We start from the raw sequence: 22,919 nt of genomic DNA, 5'->3' as shown, positions 1-22,919 counted from the left end.
AAAAAAACTGACTGAAGAAGAAACTGAAACTATAAGTAGGCCTATAACAGTAAAGACATCAAATTAATAATTAAAAACATCCCACAGGCGCGCCTGTGTGGCTCAGTGGGTTAAGCCTCTGCCTTTGGCTCAGGTCATGATCTCAGGGTCCTGGGATCCAGGTCCACATTGGGCTCTCTGCTCAATGGGGAGCCTACTTCCTTCTCACTCTCTGCCTGCCTCTCTGCCTACTTGTGATCTCTGTCTCTCCCTCTGTCAAATAAATAAATAAATCTTAAAAAAAAAAAAATCCCAAAGAAAAGCCCAGTCGCAGATAGCTTCATTGGTGAATTGTACCAAACATTCAAAGAATTAAACCAATTGTGGTAGGTTGAAGAATGGTTCTCCAAAGATACCCATGTCTTTTTTTTTTTTTTAAGATTTTATTTATTTATTTATTTGACAGATCACAAGTAGGCAGAGAGGCAGGCAGAGAGAGAGAGGAGGAAGCAGGCTCCCCGCTGAGCAGAGAGCCCAATGTGGGGCTCGATCCCAGGACCCTGGGATCATGACCAGAACCCAAGGCAGAGGCTTTAACCCACTGAGCCACCCAGGTGCCCCAAGATACCCATGTCTTAATCTGAAGAGCCTAAGAATGCTAATTCACATGGCAAAAGGGATTTTGCAGATGTAATTAAGAATCTTGAGTTGGTGGGATCATTTTGGATTATTGGAATGGGCCCAACATAATCCCAAAGGTCCTTAGAGGAGGAGGATGAAGAGTCAGAATTAGAGCACCATGTGAGGAAGGAAGCAGAGCCCAAAAGAGAACCTACTTCTCAGCTGGCATTGAGAATGGAGGAAACAGCAATAAGCAGCTTCTAGAAACTGGAAGAGGAAAGGAATAAATTCTCTCCTAGAGCATCCAGAAGGAACCAGAGCTGCTACACCTTGATGTTAGCTCTTTGGACTCATTTCGGATTTTCAATCTCCGGGAATGTAAAAGAATACATATGTGTTATTTTAAGCCAATAAGTTTGGGGTGCCTGGGTAGCTCAGGTGGTTAAGTGTCTGACTTCAGCTCAGGTCAGGATCCCAGGGTCCTGGGATTGAGCCCCACATCGGGCTCCCTGCTCAGCAGGAAGCATACTTCTCCCTCTCCTGTGTTCCCTTTCTTGGTGTGTCTCTGTCAAAGAAAGAAAAAAAGAAAGAAATCCTTAAAAAATAAAGCCGCTAAGTTTGTGGTAATTTTTTACCGTAGCAATAGGAAACTCATACACCAGTCTTCCACAAACCCTTCCAAGAAATGGAAGGCCAGTTTTAGTCAGATAGCAAAACCAAACAAGGGCATCACAAGAAAAGAAAAATACGGAGTAATATTGTTTATGAACTTAGATGCAAAAATCCTGAACAAAATACTGAAAACTGAATCCAACAATATATAAAAAGGATTATATGTCATGATTAAGTGGGGCCTATCCCAGGAGTACAAGGCTGGTTTAATGTCTTCTGCAGAAGAGAGTTAACACCATGAGCTTGAGATTTCTTTCCTTAGAAGTGCCTGCTTATGAGGCTGGCCCTTAGCTGGCATCTGGGAACATGGATTTCAGGACTGGTAAGAGTGGTTCACTGTGACTACACTGTTTGTACAAACAGTGTGGTACATGTTAAATAGCTGCTTTCCTTCCAGAGTCAGAATTTTGGCACATGCTAAGCAGAGGGTGCCTACATGACCAGCCCCTGTTAAAAATCTTGGCCAATGAAATTATCAAATGAACTTCCCTGGCAGACAACATTTCACTCACGCTGTCATGACTTGTTGGAGGAACTAGGCGTTTCCTACGTTGACTCTATTGGGAGAGTACTCTGGAAGCTTGTGGCTGTTTTCCTCTGGACTTTGCCCCATGTGCTGCTTCCCTTTGCTGATTTTGCTCTGTATCCTTTCACTATAATAAAACTTAGCTGTGAGTATGACTATATGCTGAGTCCTGAGTCCTTCTTGTGAGTCATCGATCCTGAAGGTGGTCTTAGGGACCTTAACACATATTCAAAATCAATTAACATAATAGAGCACATTAATAGAATAAAAGGCAAAAAACCCCCACATATGATCATCTCAGTAGACTCAGAAAAAAACATTTGATAAAAGCCAACACCCTTTCATGACAAAAATACTCAACAAACTAAGAATAGAAGGGAACTTCCACAACCTGAATAAGGGAATCTATGAAAAACCCCTAGCTAACATCAAACTCAATGGTGAAAGACTGAATGATGTTCCCCTAAGATTAAGAAGAAGACAAAGATGTCCACTGTCACCACTTCTCTCCTTTTTTTTTTTTTTTGAAGATTTTATTTATTTATTTGACACAGAGAGGGAGAGAGAGAGAGATCACAGGTAGGCAGAGAGGCAGGCGGGCGGGGGGGGGGGGGGGGGGGCGGGGAAGCAGGCTCCCTGCTGAGCACAGAGCCCAACCAGGACCTTGATATGGTGACCTGAGCCAAGCGCAGAGGCTTAACCCACTGAGCCACCCAGGCACCCCTCACCACTTCTCTATAACATTGTTTTGGAGGTTCTAGCTAGGGTAATCAGGCAAGAAAAAGAAATAAAAGGTACCCAGATTAGAATGAAATAAGTAAAACTATTCTCTTTTTACATATGAGATGATCTTGTATATAGAAAATCCTAAGGAACCCACGAAAAAACTATTAGAACTAATGAGTTTCACAAGGTTGTAGGATACAAGATCAATATATGAAAATCATTTGTATTTCCATATGACAGCAAGGAACATTCCAAAAATGAAATTAAGAAAATAATCCAGGGTGTACCTGGGTGGCTCAGTTGGTTAAGCATCTGTCTTCGGCTCAGGTCAGGAGCCTGGAGTCCCCAAATCATGCCCTATGTTGGGGTCCCTGCTCAGCAGGTGTCTGGTTCTCCCTCTCCTGCTGCCCCTCCCCCTGCTCGTGCTCTTTCTGTCTCTATCAAATAAATAAATAAAATCTTTAAAAAAAAAAAAAGGAAATGGTTCTAGGACAACTGGACATGCATATGCAAAATATTGAAGTTTGACCCTTACCTCATATTGTACAGAGCAATTAACTCAGAATGGGTCATAAACCTAAATGTAAGGGCTAAAACTAAAAAAAACTCTCAGAAGAAATATAGGAGGACATCTTCATGACCTCAGGTTAGGAAACAGTTTCTTCGATATGACACTAAGAGCAAAAGAATCAAAGAAAAGCAAATAAAGTGGACTTCATAAAGAATGTAAAACTTGTGTTCTAAAGGACACCATCAAGAAAGTGAAAAGATATCCCACCAAATGGGAAAAAAAATTGCATCTCTTGTATCCAGAATATATAAAGAACATTTATAGCTCAATAATAAGCCAAATAATTTAATTTTTAAATGAACAAAGGATTTGAGTAGATATTTCTCTAAAGAAGACGTACAATGGCACCTGGCTGGCTCAGTCAGTGCATGTGCAACTCTTGATCTCAGGGTTGTGAGTTCAAGCCCCACACTGGGTGTAGAGATTACTAAAAAGTAAAAAAAAAAATCTTAAAAAAGGAAGATGTACAAATTGACAATGAGCACAAGCATTCTCAACATTAGGAAAATGCCAATCAAAACCACAATGAAAATTTTAAAAACAAAACAAAACAAGGGACGCTTGGATGGCTCAGTTGGTTAAGCATTGCCTTTGGCTCAGGTCATGATCCTGGAGTCCTGGAATCAAGTCCCACATCAGGCTCCCTGCTCAGCAGGGAGTCTGCTTCTCCTGTTTACCTCTTCTGCTTACCTCTCTCCTCTCATGCGCTCTCTCTTTCATTCTCTCTCTCTTTCTCTCAAATAAATAAATAAAATCTTAAAAAAAAAAAAAAACAACCCACAATGAGATACCACTTCACACCCACCAGGATGGCTAGGATGGCTATAATCAGACAAACAAGTGTTGGTAGTATGTAGACAAATTGCAACCTTCACAGACTGATGTTAGAAATGTAAAACGGTGCAGCACTGTGGAGAACAGTTGGGTGGTTCTTCCAGAAGTTAAACATAAGAGTTGCTGGGGCACCTGGCTGGCTGTCGGTAGAATGTGTCACTCTTTTTTTTTTTTTTTAAAGATTTTATTTATTTATTTGACAGAGAGAGAGATCACAAGTAGACAGAGAGGCAGGCAGAGAGAGAGAGAGAGAGGGAAGCAGGTTCCCTGCTGAGCAGAGAGCCCGATGCGGGACTCGATCCCAGGATCCTGAGATCATGACCTGAGCCGAAGGCAGCGGCTTAACCCACTGAGCCACCCAGGCGCCCTGAATGTGTCACTCTTGATCTCAGGGTTGCGAGTACAAGCCCCACATTGGGTATAGAGATAACTTTAAAAAATTAAATAAATAAAATAAAATAAAACATACTCCCTGAATTAAATATATATTTATATATAATATATATTATATATATGTGTGTGTGTGTGTGTGTGTGTGTGTATAAACCATGGACTTGGCACATGACCCAGGAATTCCACTTCTAGGTATATATTCAAGAGAAATGAAAATGTCAGTCCTCACAAAAATTTATACATGAATATTCTTTTTTTTTTAAGATTTATTTATTTATTTATTTATTTATTTGACAGAGAGATCACAAGTAGGCAGAGAGACAGACAGAGAAAGAGGGGGAAGTAGATTCCCCACCGAGCAGAGAGCCCAATGCAGGGCTCGATCCCAGGACCCTGGAATCATGACCTGAGCTGAAGGTAGAGGCTTAACCCACTGAGCCACCCAGGCGCCCCATACATGAATATTCTTAGCAGCATTGTTCATAATAGCTAAAAAGTAGAAACAACACGAATGTCCATCAACAGATGAATGGATAGGGGTGCCTGTGGGGCTCAGTGGGTTAAGCATCCCACTCTTGCTTTCCGCTTGAGTCATGATCTCCAGGTCATGAGATTGAGCCCCTTGTTGAGCTCTGTGCTGGGAGTGGGGAGCCTGGTTAAGATTTCTCTATCTCCCTCTGACCCTCACCACCACCCTAAAAAAAATATAGATGAATGGATAAACAAAATGTGGCATTAAAAGGAATGAAGAGAAATAAGTTGTAAGTTATGGAGCTGTGGGTGGGGGTGGGGTGATCTTTCATTGGAAAGATGCGTAGAAGGATAAGAAAATTCAGGATGGAGTCCTGAACCTCTTGCTCATTGGAGGAAGGAAAAGGAGGGGGATTCAGGAAATGAGGCTAAGTAGGAACAGCCAATGGCGTAAAAGAAACCCATGTAGTGTGGACCAGCTCAGACCAAGAGAGGAGAGTGTTCTGGAAAAGGGAGATCAAGTTTGTCAAAGGCAGCAGAATGGGCAGGAGTCTGCCTGCACCTTTGGCAGAAAAGTCAACGGTGGGCTCTTAGGAAGCCTCCCTGAAGCAGGGAGGAGGTGTAGTTAGGTTGAAATAGTGGGAAAACGAGCATGGAATTTGGTATCCAGCACACCTGGGACAATCTCAACTCTGCTGCTCATTGCCCAAGTGACATTAGGAAAGACACTGAGCCTGCTTCCTCCACTCCCAAGTGTGGAGAGCGCAGATGGCCTTAGGTGGAGGAGGAGACTGAATACTAGCCTGTGCAAACTGCCTGACAGTGGTGGGCTCAGTCTAGAGAGCACTCAAGTCTCAATCTCAGGGTCATGAGTTCAAGTCCCACGTGGAGCACTGAGTTTACTTAAAAACAAAACAAAACAAAAAAACAATAACTAAAATGCTGAGTAATAGTAATAAATTCTCATTTTAAAAAAGAGAAAGAGAGATACGTTCAAGCTCCAGAGAGAGACAGCCAGCTGTGTGAGCTCGGTCAGTTTCCTTAACCTCTCTGAACCTTGGTTTTCCGGAGGGAAGTGTTAGTAAAATATTAGTAAAATCAACCTCACTGGCTTTTTGCGAGTTAGATCAGAACATGCAAGTAAAGCATTTGGCATGGGGCCTGGGCACAGTCGGGGCTCTAGGAAGAGCTGGATGTCCCCTTTGGCTCTCAGCCCTTGCCCTGATGTATGCCCGTGTTCGGTGACAATCGGGGCAGCTCCAGCAATGGGGAGCAGCTCCTGCAAACCAGGTTCCCGCAGGGCTGGGCCAGATGCCTAAACATCCGCTCAGGTCAGCCAGCCCCGAATCAAACGGGCCACCAGGAGGGTTCAGACTGAGAGCAGAGCTTTGGGCCTCAGCTGTAGGGGGGGTGAGTGTGGTTGGGGGTGGGGAGCCTGCAGCCTTCCCTCAGCTTGTCCTGGCTCCCAGCTTGGCAACATGATCACCCCCTTGACCCCGAGAGGGAACAACTGCACTGGGCCATCCCAGGACTGGTATCCCGCACAGAAGTCCCGCTTAACCTTGAGCAGCTGCCCCGGCCACCCCAACAGCTGGGCCCCGCTGGCCATAAATCACTAATGACACCAGCTCCTGGCAGTGGGGGTGGGGTGGGGGAGCAGGCAGGGGATCAGAAACACGCCCCCTAGTCCCCAGATCCCATCCATTCCTTTCAAGCCCAGGGTTGCAGCTTTGTGTCCTCTCAGGCAAACTTTTTAAAAATATCCATTGGCCTTAGACACTGTGCAACAGAAGCGAGGTGGACGTACAGGGAGAAGTTACAACATGGCAGCCAAGTTGGAAACTGGGGAATCTGACTTGAAAGTCACTCATTCATACTCGCTGTGGAGGCAGCGGGGAGGGCAGGCCCCCTCTCTGGCCTGGGGCTCCGGGTCCTCTTGCCTCTCCCCTCTCCGCAAAAGCTGGAGCGCCCTGGAAGCCAGCTAACCCCCAGGTTCCACCCAGCGAATGCAGGGCCAGGGAGCCACAGCCCAGGGAGCAGGACACACGCCCCAGGCTATGTGAGTGCAGACACCAGAAGACGGCCTGGATTTTTCCCTTATCTGATGAGAGTGAATTCCAGGCAGTTCACCCACGTGTTTACTTTGCTCGTGTGTGATTTGTCTAGAAACATCTGAAATGGCATTTTTCCTTTAACATCGTGAAGGGCAGCAGAAAGGAAAACAGTATTAATGGTTACTTACCATGAGGTTCGAAATGGCAAAGAATAGGCAGCGGGTGAAAGCACACGGAGGTGTCGACTAGATGCTGGCAAACTTCGTGGGGATTTACATCTTGAAAAGACTGGGAAGAAAAGTGCAAACAGTTGTAGGGTGCCAGAATGATTTGCTTGGAACTGTCCTTGGCCAGACTAACTTAACCTATGGGGTCTGGATAATGGTGGCCTTGGAGCGTGGTGGTGGCCTGGGAGGGGTCTGCAGGGGTACTAGGACGTCCTACCATCCACCGGGTGCTGGGTGTCGCAGGTGTGTGTTCGTTTGTCAAGCTGTACACTTACGGTTCATGCACTTTTACTTCAATAAAACGTTCACTTTAGCAAATGTTTGAGCATGGTATCTTCTTTTCTGTAAACTATAAAATATTTTTAAAGGTACTCACAGAGCAAAAGTCACTCTAAGGATTACGTAATCCAACTCCACTGATGAGAAAAGCAGGCTCACAAAGAAGCTGATCACTGTGCCCATTGAGGCAGAGGCAGGATCAGAACTGAGACTTCAATACCCTCCCACTTCCAGGACGCCTGGGTGGCTCAGTGGGTTAAAGCCTCTGCCCTTGGCTCAGGTTGTGATCCCAGGGTCCTGGATTAGAGCCCCCCATCGGGCTCTCTGCTCAGCAGGAGCCTGCTTCCCTTCCTCTCTCTGCCTGCCTCTCTGCTCACCTGTGATCTCGGTCTGTCAAATAAATAAATAAAATCTTTAAAAAAAAAAAAGACCCTCCCACTTCCATCGCAGGGATCCATGTGTCCACTGCAAGTCTGAATTAAGAAATCTTGTAGAGCTATGAGTTTTTGTTTTTGTTTTTTTTTAGATTTTATTTACTTGACAGAGAGATCACAAGTAGGCAGAGAGGCAGGCAGAGAGAGAGGGAGAAGCAGGCTCCCCTCTGCCTTCGGCTGGAACCCCGAGCCGAAGGCAGAGTCTCAACCTACTGAGCCACCCAGGTGCCCCGAGCTATGAGTTTTGTGTTTTTTTTTTTTTTTTTTTTTTTTTTAATTGGGGCGCCTGGGTGGCTCAGTGGGTTAAAGCCTCTGCCTTCGGCTCAGGTCATGGTCCTGGGGTCCTGGGATAGAGGCCCACATCAGGCTCTCTGCTTGGCGGGAAGCCTGCTTCTTCCTCTCTCTCTCTGCCTGCCTCTCTGCCTACCTGTGATCTCTGTCTGTCAGATAAATAAATAAATAAAAAATCTTAAAAAAAAAAAAGATTTATTTATTTATTTGAGAAAGCAAGTGAGGGAGAGAGACACAGAAAAAGCATGCAGAGCAAGAGGCAGAGGGAAAGGGAGAGAGAATCCTTAAGCAGATTCCCTGCCAAGTGTGGAGCTTGACTGGGGGGATCCCAGAACCCCAAGATCATGACCTGAGCCAAAACTAAGAGCTGGAGGCTCAACCAACTAAGCCATTCAGGTGCCCCCCAAGGGCTATGATTTTATTGAGTTCTAAAATAATGATAACATTCTCGTATCTTTTTAGGTCAAAAAGACATTATTTTATTTAGTTAGTGTTTCATTATGTGTATAAAGCTCCAAATCCAAGAGGTATAAAAAAGGTTTAAATGCAAAGCCTCCTTCTCACTGGTTCTTAGCACACCCTATCCCACCCTCCACTCCAGGTGCCACTGCGGAAATTTCTGTGCACCTTTGTGGAGATAGTCAGTGTGTAACAGACACTCTCATTTCTTATTTACACAAAGGGAAACATACTGGATACACTGTTCTACACCTCGCTCCAGCTACTTACTAACCCAATATATTGAATCCTGTTCACTGTAATAAATACACTTAGCCCCCCCCCCCCTTTTCTTTAAATTTATTTATTTGACAGACAGAGATCACAAATAGGCAGAGAGGCAGGCAGAGAGAGAGAGGAAGAGAAGCAGGCTTCCCACTGAGCGGAGAGCCCGATGTGGGGCTCGATCCCAGGATCCTAGGACCATGACCTGAGCCAAAGGCAGAGGCTTTAACCCACTGAGCCACCCAGGCGCCCCCACATAGCCCCTTTTTAAAAGCCTACAGAAGACTCCTTCCTTTGAACTATTTATTTATTAAAGATTTTATTTATTTATTTGACAGAGAGGGAGAGATCACAAGTAGGCAGAGCAGCAGGCAGAGAGAAAGGGGGAAACAGGCTCCCTGCTGAGCAGAGAGCCTGATGCGGGACTTGATCCCAGGACCCTGAAACCATGACCTGAGCTGAAGGCAGAGGCTTAACCCACTGAGCCACCCAGGCGCCCCTACTTACTTATTTTTAAGTAATCTCTACAATCAACCTGGGGCTCGAACTCACAACCCCGAGATCAAGAATCATGCATTCTACCAACTGAGCCAGCCAGGCACCTCTCACATGAACTATTTAAACACATCTCCTTTTAGTAGACATCTGGATTGTTTCCAAGAATTTGATATTATATCAATGCTGCAATATAGAGACATTTTTTATGTTATTTTGCATACATGTAAGTAGGTCATAGGACCAATTCCTAGAAGAACAATTAGTGCATCAAGGACATGTCCATTTTAAGTTTTAATACATAGTGCCAGATTGCTAACTGCGACTTGTACCATCTTACTGTTTCACAAGCAAGGTATCAGAGCACCTGTTTCCCTACCTTCTTGCAACACAGTGGCGTTATCAAACTCTTTGGCCTTTGCCAATCTGACAGATGTAGAAGGATGTGTCAGGCTAATTATGACATACGTCTCTCTCATTATGAGGGAGACTGAACATTTCTCCATTTGTTTGATTCATTTATTTTTTTCATTATGAGAAGCACCTGTCTATCCTCTGTCCATTTTTTTAAATTTTATTTTTATTTATTTGACAGAGATCACAGGTAGGCAGAGAGGCAGGCAGAGACAGAGAGGAGGAAGCAGGCTCCCCGTTGAGCAGAGAGCCCGATGCGGGGCTCGATCCCAGGGCCCTGGGAACATGACCTGAGCCGAAGGCAGAGGCTTTAACCCACTAAGCCCCCCAGGTGCCCCCTCTGTCCATTTTTTTATTCCATTTTGTATGGGGTCCTTGGCTTTGCACTATCAAATTTTTCTTTAGAAAATATAATTTGTTAAAAAAAAAAAGGAAGAGAATGTGAACAAAATCCCACCCCTTCAGCACAAAAATCAATTATTTTTGGTGTGGTCCCTTGATGCTCTTCTCCATAGGCATACTTTTTTTTTTTTTAACATTGTGACAAAAATTAATACTATCAACCATTTATTGAATAGTTCTTAGGTGCCAGGCATTGCAGCATTATAGCAAACATTGTAGGGGTACATGAAATTTCTAGTTCTGCTTTTTCCATATCATGTAGCAGTGGTGGTTTTTCATGTTGCAACATTGTCCCTATGATTCTCATTTGTAATAGCTCCTCCGTGTGCTGTCAAGATAGTATATGTACTATTATGTAATTAGCCATTCTCTAATTGTTAGCTTTTGATTGCTTCCATTGCCTTATAATTTCTGTTTAGTAAACCCTTCACATCTATGTTAAAAATTAAATTATTACATTGAGGGGTGCCTGGGTGGCTCAGTTGGTTAAGTGTCTGCCTTTGGCTCAGGTCATGATCTTGGGGTCCTGGGATCCAGCCCCACATTGGGCTCCCTGCTCAGCAGGGAGTCTGCTTCTCCCTCACCCTCTGCCCTTTCCCCCTTTCGTGCTCTCTCTCTCTCAAATAAATAAATTAAAAAAATAAATTCTTACATTAACATCGTCAATTGCATCTTTAATGTCAAACATCCTTAAAATATTTATAAATATTCAATCATTGTAAGTAAAATGTTTGCCTTCTGAAATAGCAGGTAATGAGTGGTGACTAACCAGTGGCTATAAAGTGCATACACAAACTCACACAGACACATTGTGTATACACACACACTTGCCTTAGAGAGACACTATCGACAGCAGCTGCTTCTCCATTTGATGGAAACTTTCCCCCACGATTTAAAATTATGGATGGAACATTATATCACTCTACTTGCTGCAGAAAGTTTTCATTTAATACAACTCTGTTTGCAAGCACTTTAAAAACTAAATCAAGATACACACATTTTAGTGTGACTTGGTCCTCAATATCAGTATACAAAGCAAGTGCGATTTCCCTTCACTATCATAAATCTATAATGAAAAGAATTACTTTTGCCCTATATTGCCTTTAAAAGTGTGGTTGTGGGACACCTGGGTGGCTCAGTGGTTAAGTGCCTGCCTTCAACACAGGCCATGATCCCTGGATCATGGGATCGAGCCCCGCATGGGGCTGCCTGCCTGCTTGGCGGGAAGCCTGCTTTCCCCCCTCCCACTCCCCCTGCTTGTGTTCCCTTTCTCGCTGTGTCTCTCTGTGTCAATTAAATAAATAAATAAAGTCTTTAAAAGATAAAAATAAGGGTGCCTGGGTGGTTCAGTTGGTTAAGCGACTGCCTTCAGCTCAGGTCACAATCATGATCCTAGAGTCCCAGGATGGAGTCCTGCATCTGGCTCCCTGCTCAGCAGGGAGTCTGCTTCTCCCTCTGACCCTCCCCCACCTCATGCTCTCTCTCTTTCTCATTCTCCCTCAAATAAATAAATAAAATCTTAAAAAAAATAAAAATAAAAATAAAAAATATATAAGTGTGGTTGTGAACCTGAAGTGGTCACCATTACATGTGTTTATGTATGTAAAAGCTTGTTTTGCAAAAAGGCTTACTTTCTTTTATTTTTCTAAGTAAAATGCTTTTATGAAATGTCAAGTGCAAAAAAAGTATAAAATTACATACATGATATGGTTGAAATCATATTTAAAAAAATAAAATACCCCGCACCTGGGTGGTGCCATTGGTTTAAGCATCCAACTCTTGATTTTGGCTCAGTCATGATCTCAGGGTCCTGAGATTGAGCCCCCTGCTGGGCTCCTCATTCAGCCAGGATTCTGCCTTGGATTCTCTCTCCCTCTCCCTCGGTGACTCCTCCCCTCACAAGCATGGACACACTCTCTCTCTCTCAAATAAATAAATAAATCTTAAAAAATATATATACCAATTAAAGGGAAAGAAAGTCTCTAAGGAGGGCGCCTGGGTGGCTCAGTGGGTTAAGCCGCTGCCTTCGGCTCAGGTCATGATCTCAGGGTCCTGGGATCGAGGCCCACATCGGGCTCTCTGCTCAGCAGGGAGCCTGCTTCCCTCTCTCTCTCTCTCTCTGCCTGCCTCTCCGTCTACTTGTGATCTCTCTCTGTCAAATAAATAAATAAAATCTTAAAAAAAAAAAAAAAAGAAAGTCTCTAAGGAAATACAGAAAAGTTTACAGCTCTGTTACCAAATTTTGCAATATAATATTAGCTTTACAATGAAAACCAAGATATTAAAAAAATAATTTTTAGGGAAAGAAATCACAGCTGCCATAATAATCAATTTAGGGGCCAGAACATTTGGGGAAGAATTTCTGGGGTCCACACATACGGTGGCTTATCCCAAACCACATGGCAACACATTAGTTGATCGCCGTGACCTACGCACAGCCAATGTTAGAATTCAGCCCAGGCAGGATCTTTTTCCCTTGCAATGACACAGAGCAGAACTGATGTCAGATGTGGGCTGGGACAGATGGGAAAGAGGCTTCCCATATTGGAGGTTAATGTTCATCTGCTTCCTGGACAGATAAAAAAAATTATAAGGACAATGTTACCCAGCACTGCACAAAAAAATCATTGAATCAAACAGTTGTGATTATAAGTGATTCCCCATTCCCATGTTATAGAGCATTTTTAAAAAAGATTATTTATTTATTATCTGAGAGAGAGAGAGAGCGTGCACGAGCAGGCGGGAAGGGCAGAGAAAGAGTGAGAAGCAGACTCCCTGCTGAGCAAGGAGCCCAATGCGGGGCTCGATCCCAGGACCCTGAGATCATGACCTGAGCTGAAGCAGACTCTTCACTCACTGAGCCACCCGGGCAGCCCTATAGAGCTCTTTTTTATTTAAAAAGTGGACAGGTGAGGAGAGCTGTGGGAGGGATGGAGAGTCCCAGAGCATGAAACAGAAGACAGCAGAGGTCTGATGAAAAAAACAGGGAACAAACACCCAAAGGGTAGAGATTGTTCTGGTCGTTGTGACCCAGCAAGCCCACAAGGGCATACCACTTGATTCTAGTGCAGAAAGGCCCAAGTCTTGCCTGTACCCCGGGAAGGGGTCAGCCCAGAACCGACAAAACCCTGGCATCCCCAGTGCTCCAGACTGAAGGGCTCTGCCACTCTGGGCGGGAGCCCATGCGGTCATAAGGGTTCTTTCTTTTTTCTTTCTTTCTTTTTTTTTTTTTTAAAGATTTTATTTATTTACTTGACACAGAGAGGACATCACAAGTAGGCAGAGAGGCAGGCAGAGAGAGAGGAGGAAGCAGTCTCCCTGCTGAGCGGTGCACCCAATCCCAGGCCTCGATCTCAGGATCCTGAGAGCCAAAGGCAGAGGCTTAACCCACTGAGCCACCCAGGCACCCCACAGGGGTTATTTCTTTGCTGCACTGGTGAGTGGATGCTCTCAGCACCCCCAGGTCCTCTTATCAAAGGGAATCACCTAGCTCCTTCCCAGAGAGCCCCTCCTCAGCCGGGATTTTGCTTGACTAGATAAATCTGTGAAAGTGTTGTAGATTGTAGCTTTCCCTCCGCTGTGGCTCTGAGGTTTTATCACTAACAAATTTGGTTGCCAAGGCAACCATGCAGCAGTTTGGTCTCCTGACACCGACCCACCTAGGCTGGCTTAAGTGGCAGGACTTTGAGGCTGTGTTTGGCATTTTGTGAACTCTGACCACGAACTCCCCTCCCCCTCAAAAAAACCCACATGGAAATGACCACTCTGTGTCTGTCAAGGGTCATGCTTCCCTGTCTACATCCAATTCTTCCTCTTTTGTCTTCCTCCCTGCCCACCGGCAAATGCAGAGACGGCCAGCGGGAAGAGTCGGAATTAGAAGGAGGGGCGCGGTGAGTCCGAGGAGAGGTTCAGCCATGAGCCCAGGGGTGATCTTTAACCCCAGCTGCTCTCCACGGCTTGCTTGCTGATGTCCCACCCATTGCCTTTGGCACCGTGCTGAGCTAGGGCAGCTGGGGACTCCCAGGGGTGGCGGGCCCCCAGGGAGCAGGGGAGCGGCCCTGGATGCTGTTCGGCAGCCTTGCCCTAGGTGCCAGGCCACACCAGCCAGACAGCCTTCTTTCAACCCCAGGGACAAATGACAGGTCCCTACGGTCCAAACCCACAGCACCCAGTACCTACCGCACTGTGTTGAAATATTCCGTTAGTTGTAGACCTCCCTATAGTGGAGGTCTGCTTTTGTTTTCCTAACACCTCTCTTTCCACTGCCAAACTGACCCAGCACATCCCACGGTGGGATGCCCGCCCTGTGGCCTTGACCACCACCTAACTTCGGGGCTGAGCCCATAGTCAAGGTTTGGACAATAGTGGTGCTCCATCTCCTGTCTGGAGTGACCGGTCAAATGGGCGTGTAGCCCACCTTGCTGTAGGGACACTAGGAGGAACAGGGTTCTTCTTTTAGGTTGTGTTCTTTAATAGTGGAACTGCCTTTCCCACCAGATAGAGATGGTCTGGCTGTGGCCAAAGGGAATGAAACAAACATGAAAAGAGAAAGAGGGACAAGCAGAGACAAGAAATGGGAGAGCCGTGTCTACCCTGTGCCATCTGGCCATGCCTGCAGCCAATGCCCACCCTGGGCGTTGTTGTCACCTGGATCAATGCATTATCACCCAGTTTCTGCACCAGTTCCTGATTCCGATTCAAGATGAAGCTAGCTAGGGGCCCCTGGGCAGCTCAGTCATCAAGCATCTGCCTTCGGCTCAGGCCATTATCCCAGGATCCTGGAACGGAGCCCCGCAGCAGGCTCCTTGCTCTGTAGGAAGCCTGCTTCTCCCTCTCCCACTTCCCCTGCTTGTGTTCCCTCTCTCACTGTCTGTCAAATAAATAAATACAATCTTAAAAAAAAAAAGTTAAAGCTAGGTACACCTCTTCTGGCTGGGTTCCAGAGTTACCAATTATTGGAATGATCAGTTACCAACCATTATTTGGATAAGTGAAATGACCCAACATCAGTGACTAAGTCGAGCCTAATACTCAAGAGAATGGTTCTCGAGCCAGATTACATGGGTTTATAAATTCACTAGCAGTATGTCTGGCTGCTTATTTAACTTTCCCTAAGCTTCATTTTTCTTATCTATAAAATGTCCCTTATCTATCAGGGACATAATCATACATATACAGTAAGAACTCAATACATGCACATCAGTAGAATCATAGGAGTATTGTAGTTTCAGCAGATTCTTTTTTTTTTTTTTTAAGATTTTATTATTTATTTGACAGAGAGAGATCACAAGTAGGCAGAGAGGCAGGCAGAGAGAGAGAGAGGAGGAAGCAGGCTCCCTGCAGAGCAGAGAGCCGGATGCGGGGCTCGATCCCAGGACCCTGGGATCATGACCTGAGCCGAAGGCAGAGGCTTTAACCCACTGAGCCACCCAGGCGCCCCTAGTTTCAGCAGATTCTAATAGCACCCAACATCTGGAGTGAAGTCTGACTTTGGTAACTCTTTATATCATACTATTTTTATACTGTTAATATTTTTGTTCTGTGTATTTATTATTTTCGTTGTTGGCTACTGTTATTTGCTATAATTAACATTTTTATTTTTTTTTTTGAGGGGGGAGAGGGGCATCATAGAGCCCAATGTGGGGATCGATCTCACAACCCTGAGATCGTGACCTGAGCTGAAATCAAGAGTCGGACACTTAACCACCTGAGCCACCCAGGTGCCCTACAATTAACATTTTTACAAGATTTTATTATTTTTCAGTAATCTCTACACCCAACACGGGGCCTGAACTCACAACCCCAAGATTAAGAGTCGCAGGCTCCCCTGACTGAGCCTGGCCGATGCCCCTGAAATTAACTTTTTTTTTTTTTAAGATTTTATTTATTTATTTGACAGGCAGAGATCACAAGTAGGTGGAGAGGCAGGCAGAGAGAGAGGAAGCAGGCTCCCTGCTGAGCAGAGAGCCTGATGCAGGGCTCCATCCCAGGACCCTGGGATCATGACCTGAGCCGAAGGCAGAGGCTTTAACCCCCTGAGCCACCCAGGCGCCCCTGAAATTAACTTTTTTGAAGGCTCACCACGTGCCAGGAACTGCACTAAACCCTCCACGTGGGTGGTCTCCCAGCAAGTGTGTGTGGCCAGAGTGTTTTAAACCACCGTAAAGAGGGTGCTTCCATGCAAATGCCCACAATAGACAATTCCAGCCTTTCCTTCTCTCCCTTGCTTGCTCTCCCTGATGGGAAGAGGGGCTAATGTGAGGGTTAGAGCTCAACAATCACTTAAAGTGGTATCACTTTAAAATGACTGGCAGGTGCCCATTCCCTTTCTGTTTTGCCTGTGTTGGGTGAGCAGCGTGGGAGGTGGCTGGTCTCACTCTCTTGCAGCTTGCCTACCTATACCTGGCTGGGACGCACTGGGGACCCAGCTGTATTCATTGCAGGCAGGGAGAGGAGGAAGGCTGGACCGAGGTCCAGGCCTAAGTCAAGTTCTCAGCACAACTAACCAAAAGCCCTGGGTTATGTTCTGGTTTGCCCAGGTTCATAAGAGTAAAGTAACAGATGAGGATTCTGGCGCATGGGCTTGGCAGATGCAGAGAAGGGAGACCAAGTGAGAAATAATGATTTAAATAATGGAGGTGATCCCACCCACTCTTCATCTCAGTGGCTCTCTGGCCCGGAGTGTGGAGAGAGAAGACCCAAATCGGCAGGTTCTCTGATCTACTTGGATCCCATATGCCCCTTGGAGTGTGGGCATCTCCCTACTAGAAGTGATTCTGATGCTTAAGGACGGTGATTTTTCCAAAAACATTAGCCTTCAGAGGTAAGCTAACAGCTTCTTCTGGTGCTTCCCAGTGGTTTTCTTTTACAAAACAGGAGGAGACCCTGGTGGTATTGGACTCACTGTGGGGCAGGACAACCCCCCACCCTCCCAGGGCGTTTGAAGAGTGGCTTTAACCAGGAGCAACCTTTACCTTCACTGCTAGCATGAGTGCCTGCTGTCCATTTCGGAGTCACCTTTGTCTCTGCTCCGTGGGTCAGAGCCCTGCGGGGAAGAAGAAGTGAAGAAAGCATTCCAGGGCCCTAAACACTAAGTCACTTGTGCTCAGAGAGGGTGAGCATCCTGCCCACTTTGGCACAGCAAAGTGGCAGAGCCCAGATTCAAAATCAGGTCTGCCTGGAGGCACAGGCCCAGCTCCCAACCACCTGAATGCCTCTATGGCCTGGGTTAGCGGTGTGTTCAATCTCGCTCTACAGAACACAAATCATGGAAGCAGAGGGAACAGGTAACCACCCAGCGCAACCTGTCACCCAGTAAAGCTCCCCTCTTCCCAGCATCTTCAGTGGCCCATCAGCTCATCTCTGTTTAGATACCTTGAGGGATGGTGAGCTCATTACCTTCCTCCAGGCCTCCCAACTCATGGTTAGGGATGCTTCTTTCTACTAAATTCAGCTCTGACTATAAGGTCCTAGCTCGGCCTTCGGTACCCTACCCACTTGTCTACCAAATCCACACGCTGTCTTTCACTTACCTGAGGTCTGGGTTCCCCCAGAGGCTTCACTTACGCGCACGTCTTGTTCTTTCATGTGCCAAATGCAGAGACACACACAGCACTCTTACTACCCGCAGAATGCTCCCAGACTAGAGGGGGAGCCGGCTGTGGACGGAGGTCATGGAGGAAAGAACAGAGCTAGGGAGGCACTGAACCCGGCGGGCATGCTGCAGGACCGGCTGAGGGGAGAGACTCCCGAGCCGGTGCATGACGGAAATGCTCCCTGGGAAGGTGCTCTCCAGGCTGGGTCTTATAGGAAAGATCCAGATTAGGCCAGACGACGACGGAGCCAAAAACTCCTGGCTTTGTAAAATCTCGATTTTTTTTTGATACTGAAAAATCAGGAGACTTCACAGTACAAACTGGCCTGGTGGCCTCTCCTGAAAATGTCAAAGATCTTGCAGAGCGGATCTGACACATCCTGTGCGTGGCCATCCCTCTGTGCAGAGCAGCCGCCGCTCCAGACACAGCCACGGTCCCGCCCAGCCCACTTCTCTCACTCACACTGTCCTGACCGATTCCTGCTGTCATCTGTGCGGACGCTTGCGCAGAAGCCGTCCTATTCAGTTTCCTCTTTACTCTCATTAAGAAAACTTTTAATGCAGGGTGCCTGGGTGGCTCAGTTGGTTAAGCAACTACCTTCGGCTCAGGTCATGATCCTGGACTCCAGGGATCAAGTCCCACATCGGGCTCCCAGCTCCATAGGGAGTCTGACCTTCTCCCCTCTCATGCTCGCTCGCTCTCTCTCAAAGAAAGAAAGAAAAAAGGAAACTTTTAGGGGCGCCTGGGTGGCTCAGTGGGTTAAAGCCTCTGCCTTCGGCTCAGGTCATGATCCCAGGGTCCTGGGATCGAGCCCCGCATCAGGCTTTCTCCTCAGCAGGGAGCCTGCTTCTCTTCCTCTCTCTCTGCCTGCCTCTCTGCCTGCTTGTGATCTCTGTCTGTCGAATAAATAAATAAAATCTTAAAAAAAAAAAAAAGGAAACTTTTACTGCAGTGATTCCCTATGTGAAGGAGGAAGGAAAGATAGCCTCATAGGGATTTTTCAGATGACGTGCATATCCTGGAAAGCCTCCCCCTGTCCCTTCTCTCCACACCCACGGTCAGAAGCCCCGCCTCACCCCTGCCACACTGGCAGGGCCAACTGTGGCCCTTCCGTGGACCACGAAGTCTACCGGATCCAGCAGGAAGATGTGTCTACTCTCGTCTCACTCAACAGCGGTCTCACCCCCTTCTTGCTAATCATCACTAAAGGCTGTCACCTAGCAACATAGCACCCATCGGGATAGCAACCACACACCAGTTCATTCATCCCTCCAGCAGACATTGACGGAGCTGCTCCCACGCCTGGGATAGTCAGGGACTCAAAAAAGATTCATTGCATGAATGAATGAAGATATAGGGATGAATGAGGCCCCAAAGGAGGTCATACTCTGGGCAGGAGAAAAACATTTTTTTAAAAAGATTTTATTTATTTACTTGACAGAGGAAGAGAGATCATAGCAGGCAGAGAGGCAGGGAGAGAGAGAGAGGGAAGCAGACTCCCTGCTGAGCAGAGAGCCTGACGAGGCGCTCGATCCTAGGACCCTGAGATCATGACCTGAGCCGAAGGCAGGGGCTTAACCCACTGAGCCACCCAGGCGTCCCAGGAGAAAAACAGATTAAAAAAAAAAAAGTTGTATTATAAGGTCTAATAGATGTGTGTGCGCATATGTAAATTCCACAGATGAAGCCACAGTCCTGCATAGGGAAAGAAGGAGGGATAGTTCAGTTAGGTCTTGAGGAGGAGTGGGAGTTTGGTACCACAGGGAGAAGGAACAGGAGAAACCATGTACCAGGGCACAGGGACATCACAGGTATCACAGGCAAAGGCCCTGAGGTATGGTACTGCATGGCTCGTCTGAGCTCACAGCAAAGTTCGATGTCAACAGAGCAGAGGGCAAACCAAGATTCCCAAAATCCATATCCACAAGGTTCAAGCCTTGTTCAGGGCAAGATAAGATAGTTCTTTTGAGACACAGGTCTCAGAAAGAGACCTTTTTGAGGTCTCTCAAAAAGAGAGACCTCAGGTCAGGCATGAGACATGGCACGAGAGAGACACTAGGTCAGGCATGCATCCCTGCATGGCCTACTCTGCACACAGGGACTGGACAGCCCTGGTCAGTAAAATGCTTGTAGAATAAAGTTGAAGATAGAACGGAAACAAGAAGGGAAAACAGGAACCGTTCATAGGCCATGCACAGCCAAGATGCTGTCTGGGTGGTTCCCCAAATACTTTCTCCCTTGTTCCCTCAAGGTCGTCACACAGCACAGCCTGGCCTTGTCTACTGTCTCGGTCTCAGTGTTCCTCTCCTGCCTTTCCAGTCTTCCAATATCTGTTTAATCTCCTATATTAGTTTCTCCGGGTCAAAATAACCAGTTTGGTTTCCGTTTTCCTGCCTAGAAACAAATAAAGGGATCCATGAACAGAGAAACAGATCAGCATGAGTGAAAAGGAGAGCACACAAAATGAGGACGGTGGGGTAGGCAAGGGCAGATCATGCAGGGCCTGTGGGCTGTGTGACAACCCAGGGGAGGGGCCCTCCGGGGCCTGGGACCTAGACTTCAGCACTGGCAGAACCTGATCAGGTCCTTGAAGCACTCGTCGTTCCTAAGCACCCCAAGGCTTCCCAGGGCAAGCACCCAAGACTCTCGGTCCGAAGCACTTTCTCTGATCACAGGGAACATGTCCAGCCTGATCACGGACACTATATAAATGCTAGGAAATGAACAGTCCTAAGAGCAGCTCTCAGATGGTGGGAGGTGGGCGATACCGGCCCAATGCTGGGCTTCCTTACTCCTAGTGAAACAGTCCCGAGGAAAGCCCTGCACACCTCCTAAAGGGAGCCTGAGACGGGGTCCTGGTTGCTCACAGTGGTAATGGCACGTTCCTATACCCGTATATCAACCACACCCTGTATGCTACCCTCTACTGGGACCTCCTGGGATCATTTTCGCAAAATAAGCTGTCTGCCCTCAAACCCCTGCTTAAGGGTCTGCATTTGATGGGATCTAAAATAAGAGGTTACCAGATGTGGTTCCAGGAAGTAAGCTCTCCGAATGGGATTTTGGAACCGGATCATGTGTCTGCCAGGTGTGGACGAGGACAGTGTTATTGATGTTATGTGGGATGGGAGCACCCCAAGTGTGCCGTACCAGCTCGCTAGCAGGACTCTTAACTTTGGGTAGGTTAGAATGGAGTACAGGGAGAAGATTTGCCAGAGCCCAAGACAAATCAATAACTTGAAAAACAAGAGGGCAATGGTCATTATAAGGATTATGAAGCTGGTTGAGTCCTAACGGCCATCAAAGCCCAGAAGGAAGAAAATAATGGGCTCAACTCAGTCCATTAGCAACTCAAAGCACGATATGAAAACCAGAAATCTGGGCAACTCCCTTCGGTCCCCTTCCTCCTTGAGAGCTTTGTACTACAACTTTGCTCTATGAACCTTGCTTTGCTGCCCACCAAAAAAAAAAAAAAAAAAAAAAAAGAAAAGAAAAAGAAAACCAGAAATCCTCATGGTAGTGTCTAAAGAGACCCTCATCTCCTGCAGCCAGAGAACAGACAATGCTGAAATCAAGCCCCACGTTTTACAAAATTCATAGCTCCTGCATGTCTCCTCTGCTAGGGACTGGGGAGGGAGGGTGTGGAGCTCTAAGACCCGGATGTGACAATGGAGCAGATTCAGCTGAGAATCCTAAATACCCAGATTCACCATGTAGGACAGCAGCACCGGGCCCCTCTCTTTCGTGAGAGGAACACAGCCTCCATTACCTGGAGATCTCGTAAAGGCCTCACCAGAGGCAATTGTCTTGTATAAGGATACCTGCCCTCTTTGAGATCTGCCCTTTCCCACCCTCAAGGTTTCCAGACCAAAAACCAGGGTCAAGTCTTACAAAAGAGCTTCAGAACATCGCTGATCTGTTCCAGCAGGAACAAGGCCATGCCTGGGAACGTGTCCTGAGAGCAATGGATCAGGGAGGGGTGGATTATAACGCTGGAAGGGGAGACTTTACTGACCTGGGAAACACTCTCACGATTCAGGATTTAGTATTCTGGCAAGAATTCCTGGAACTCCAGTTCTAATAGTCTCCAGAACAGCCCCTCAAAGCTTGGAAACAAAGACATCCTACAGTAAATTGGGTAGAAATGCTGGACTTACCTGGGCAGAGTGGAGAGAAGCCTCAAAAAGCTGAGGGAGATGAGCATGTTAGAATGGATTTATCATGTGGGGCACCTGGGTGGCTCAGTTATTAAGCGTCTGCCTTCGGCTCAGGTCATGATCCCAGGGTCCTGGGATCGAGCCCCGTATCAGGCTCCCTGCTTCTCGGGAAGCCTGCTTATCCCTCTCCAACTCCCCCTGCTTGTGTTCCCTCTCTCACTGTGTCTCTGTCAAATAAATAAATAATCTTTTTAAAAAATGGATTTATTATGCAAAACCCAAGAATCTGCTGGCTGACTACCGTCTCTGGAAGACACTGTCTTCACTGAAGCAGCTCAGAGTCAGAGGTCAGCACTGCAGAAGAGCAGCAGTAGCCGTGCTGTGGGCCTGGGCTGACGAAGGAGATGCCGCTGTGGTCCTGGGCTCCTCAGTGTCAGTATGGATGATAGGAGTCTGACTTGCAGAGGCTGGGGGTAGCATTTCGTCATCAGAGGCAACACAGACACAATGACCATCGTAGGGAAGAAAATGCGAATGGCAATCAGATGGCCTTTAGCACAGAGATCTGTGGTGATGGATGGCTTTGGCAGATGGCTGAGGTCAGCTACGAAGTTGGAAAATCTACATTTCTCACCTACTGGGTGGACAGGAACTGGTTCTTACAGCGGAACCCATCAAAGGAAGAGGAGGCCAGGGTTTTTCTAGGAAGGACCCTGTAGGGTCACAACAAGTATATACACCAGAGGTTCCCCAACTTCTCCAAAAGGACTTTTAGTCACTTATCAGAATAAATGAACAGAGGAATGCCCAGCTCTTTCGAGGGCTCTTAGGTACAGGTTTGAGTTGATGTTGATCCCAGGAGACCCAAGTGCCATTGGCGCCCCGGGGCATTTGGAAGCTGGCAATAAATGGAGTTAATGGTCCTCTAGCCATTTCCCAAATCTTGGAGCGATCAGAATGGATCTACTTATCAGCCAGAAGAACCCACCCATTTATTCCTTGACCTAGAGAGTAAGAACCCCTGTGTTTGGAAAGACCAGGTAGAAGTCCCTAAA

At 46.6% G+C, this 22,919-nt stretch overlaps 1 long non-coding RNA gene across 1 annotated transcript in view; it reads right to left on the bottom strand.

The window, feature by feature from the left end:
* LOC125107884 (uncharacterized) overlaps positions 1–22,919 on the bottom strand; it is a 33,897-nt gene that overhangs the window by 4,238 nt on the left and 6,740 nt on the right. Inside the window, exons 2-3 of the long non-coding RNA XR_007129682.1 lie at positions 17,087–17,157; positions 7,036–7,135 (exon numbers count right to left, since the gene is read on the bottom strand). This is a non-coding gene — a long non-coding RNA (uncharacterized LOC125107884). The remainder of the gene's footprint in view (positions 1–7,035; positions 7,136–17,086; positions 17,158–22,919) is intronic.

Source organism: Lutra lutra, chromosome 8, assembly GCF_902655055.1.
Source record: "Lutra lutra chromosome 8, mLutLut1.2, whole genome shotgun sequence".
In the NCBI taxonomy this organism is placed as follows: Eukaryota; Metazoa; Chordata; class Mammalia; order Carnivora; family Mustelidae; genus Lutra; species Lutra lutra.
Note: the sequence above shows the minus strand (reverse complement) of the source record. Positions and strands in the feature narration are given on the sequence as shown.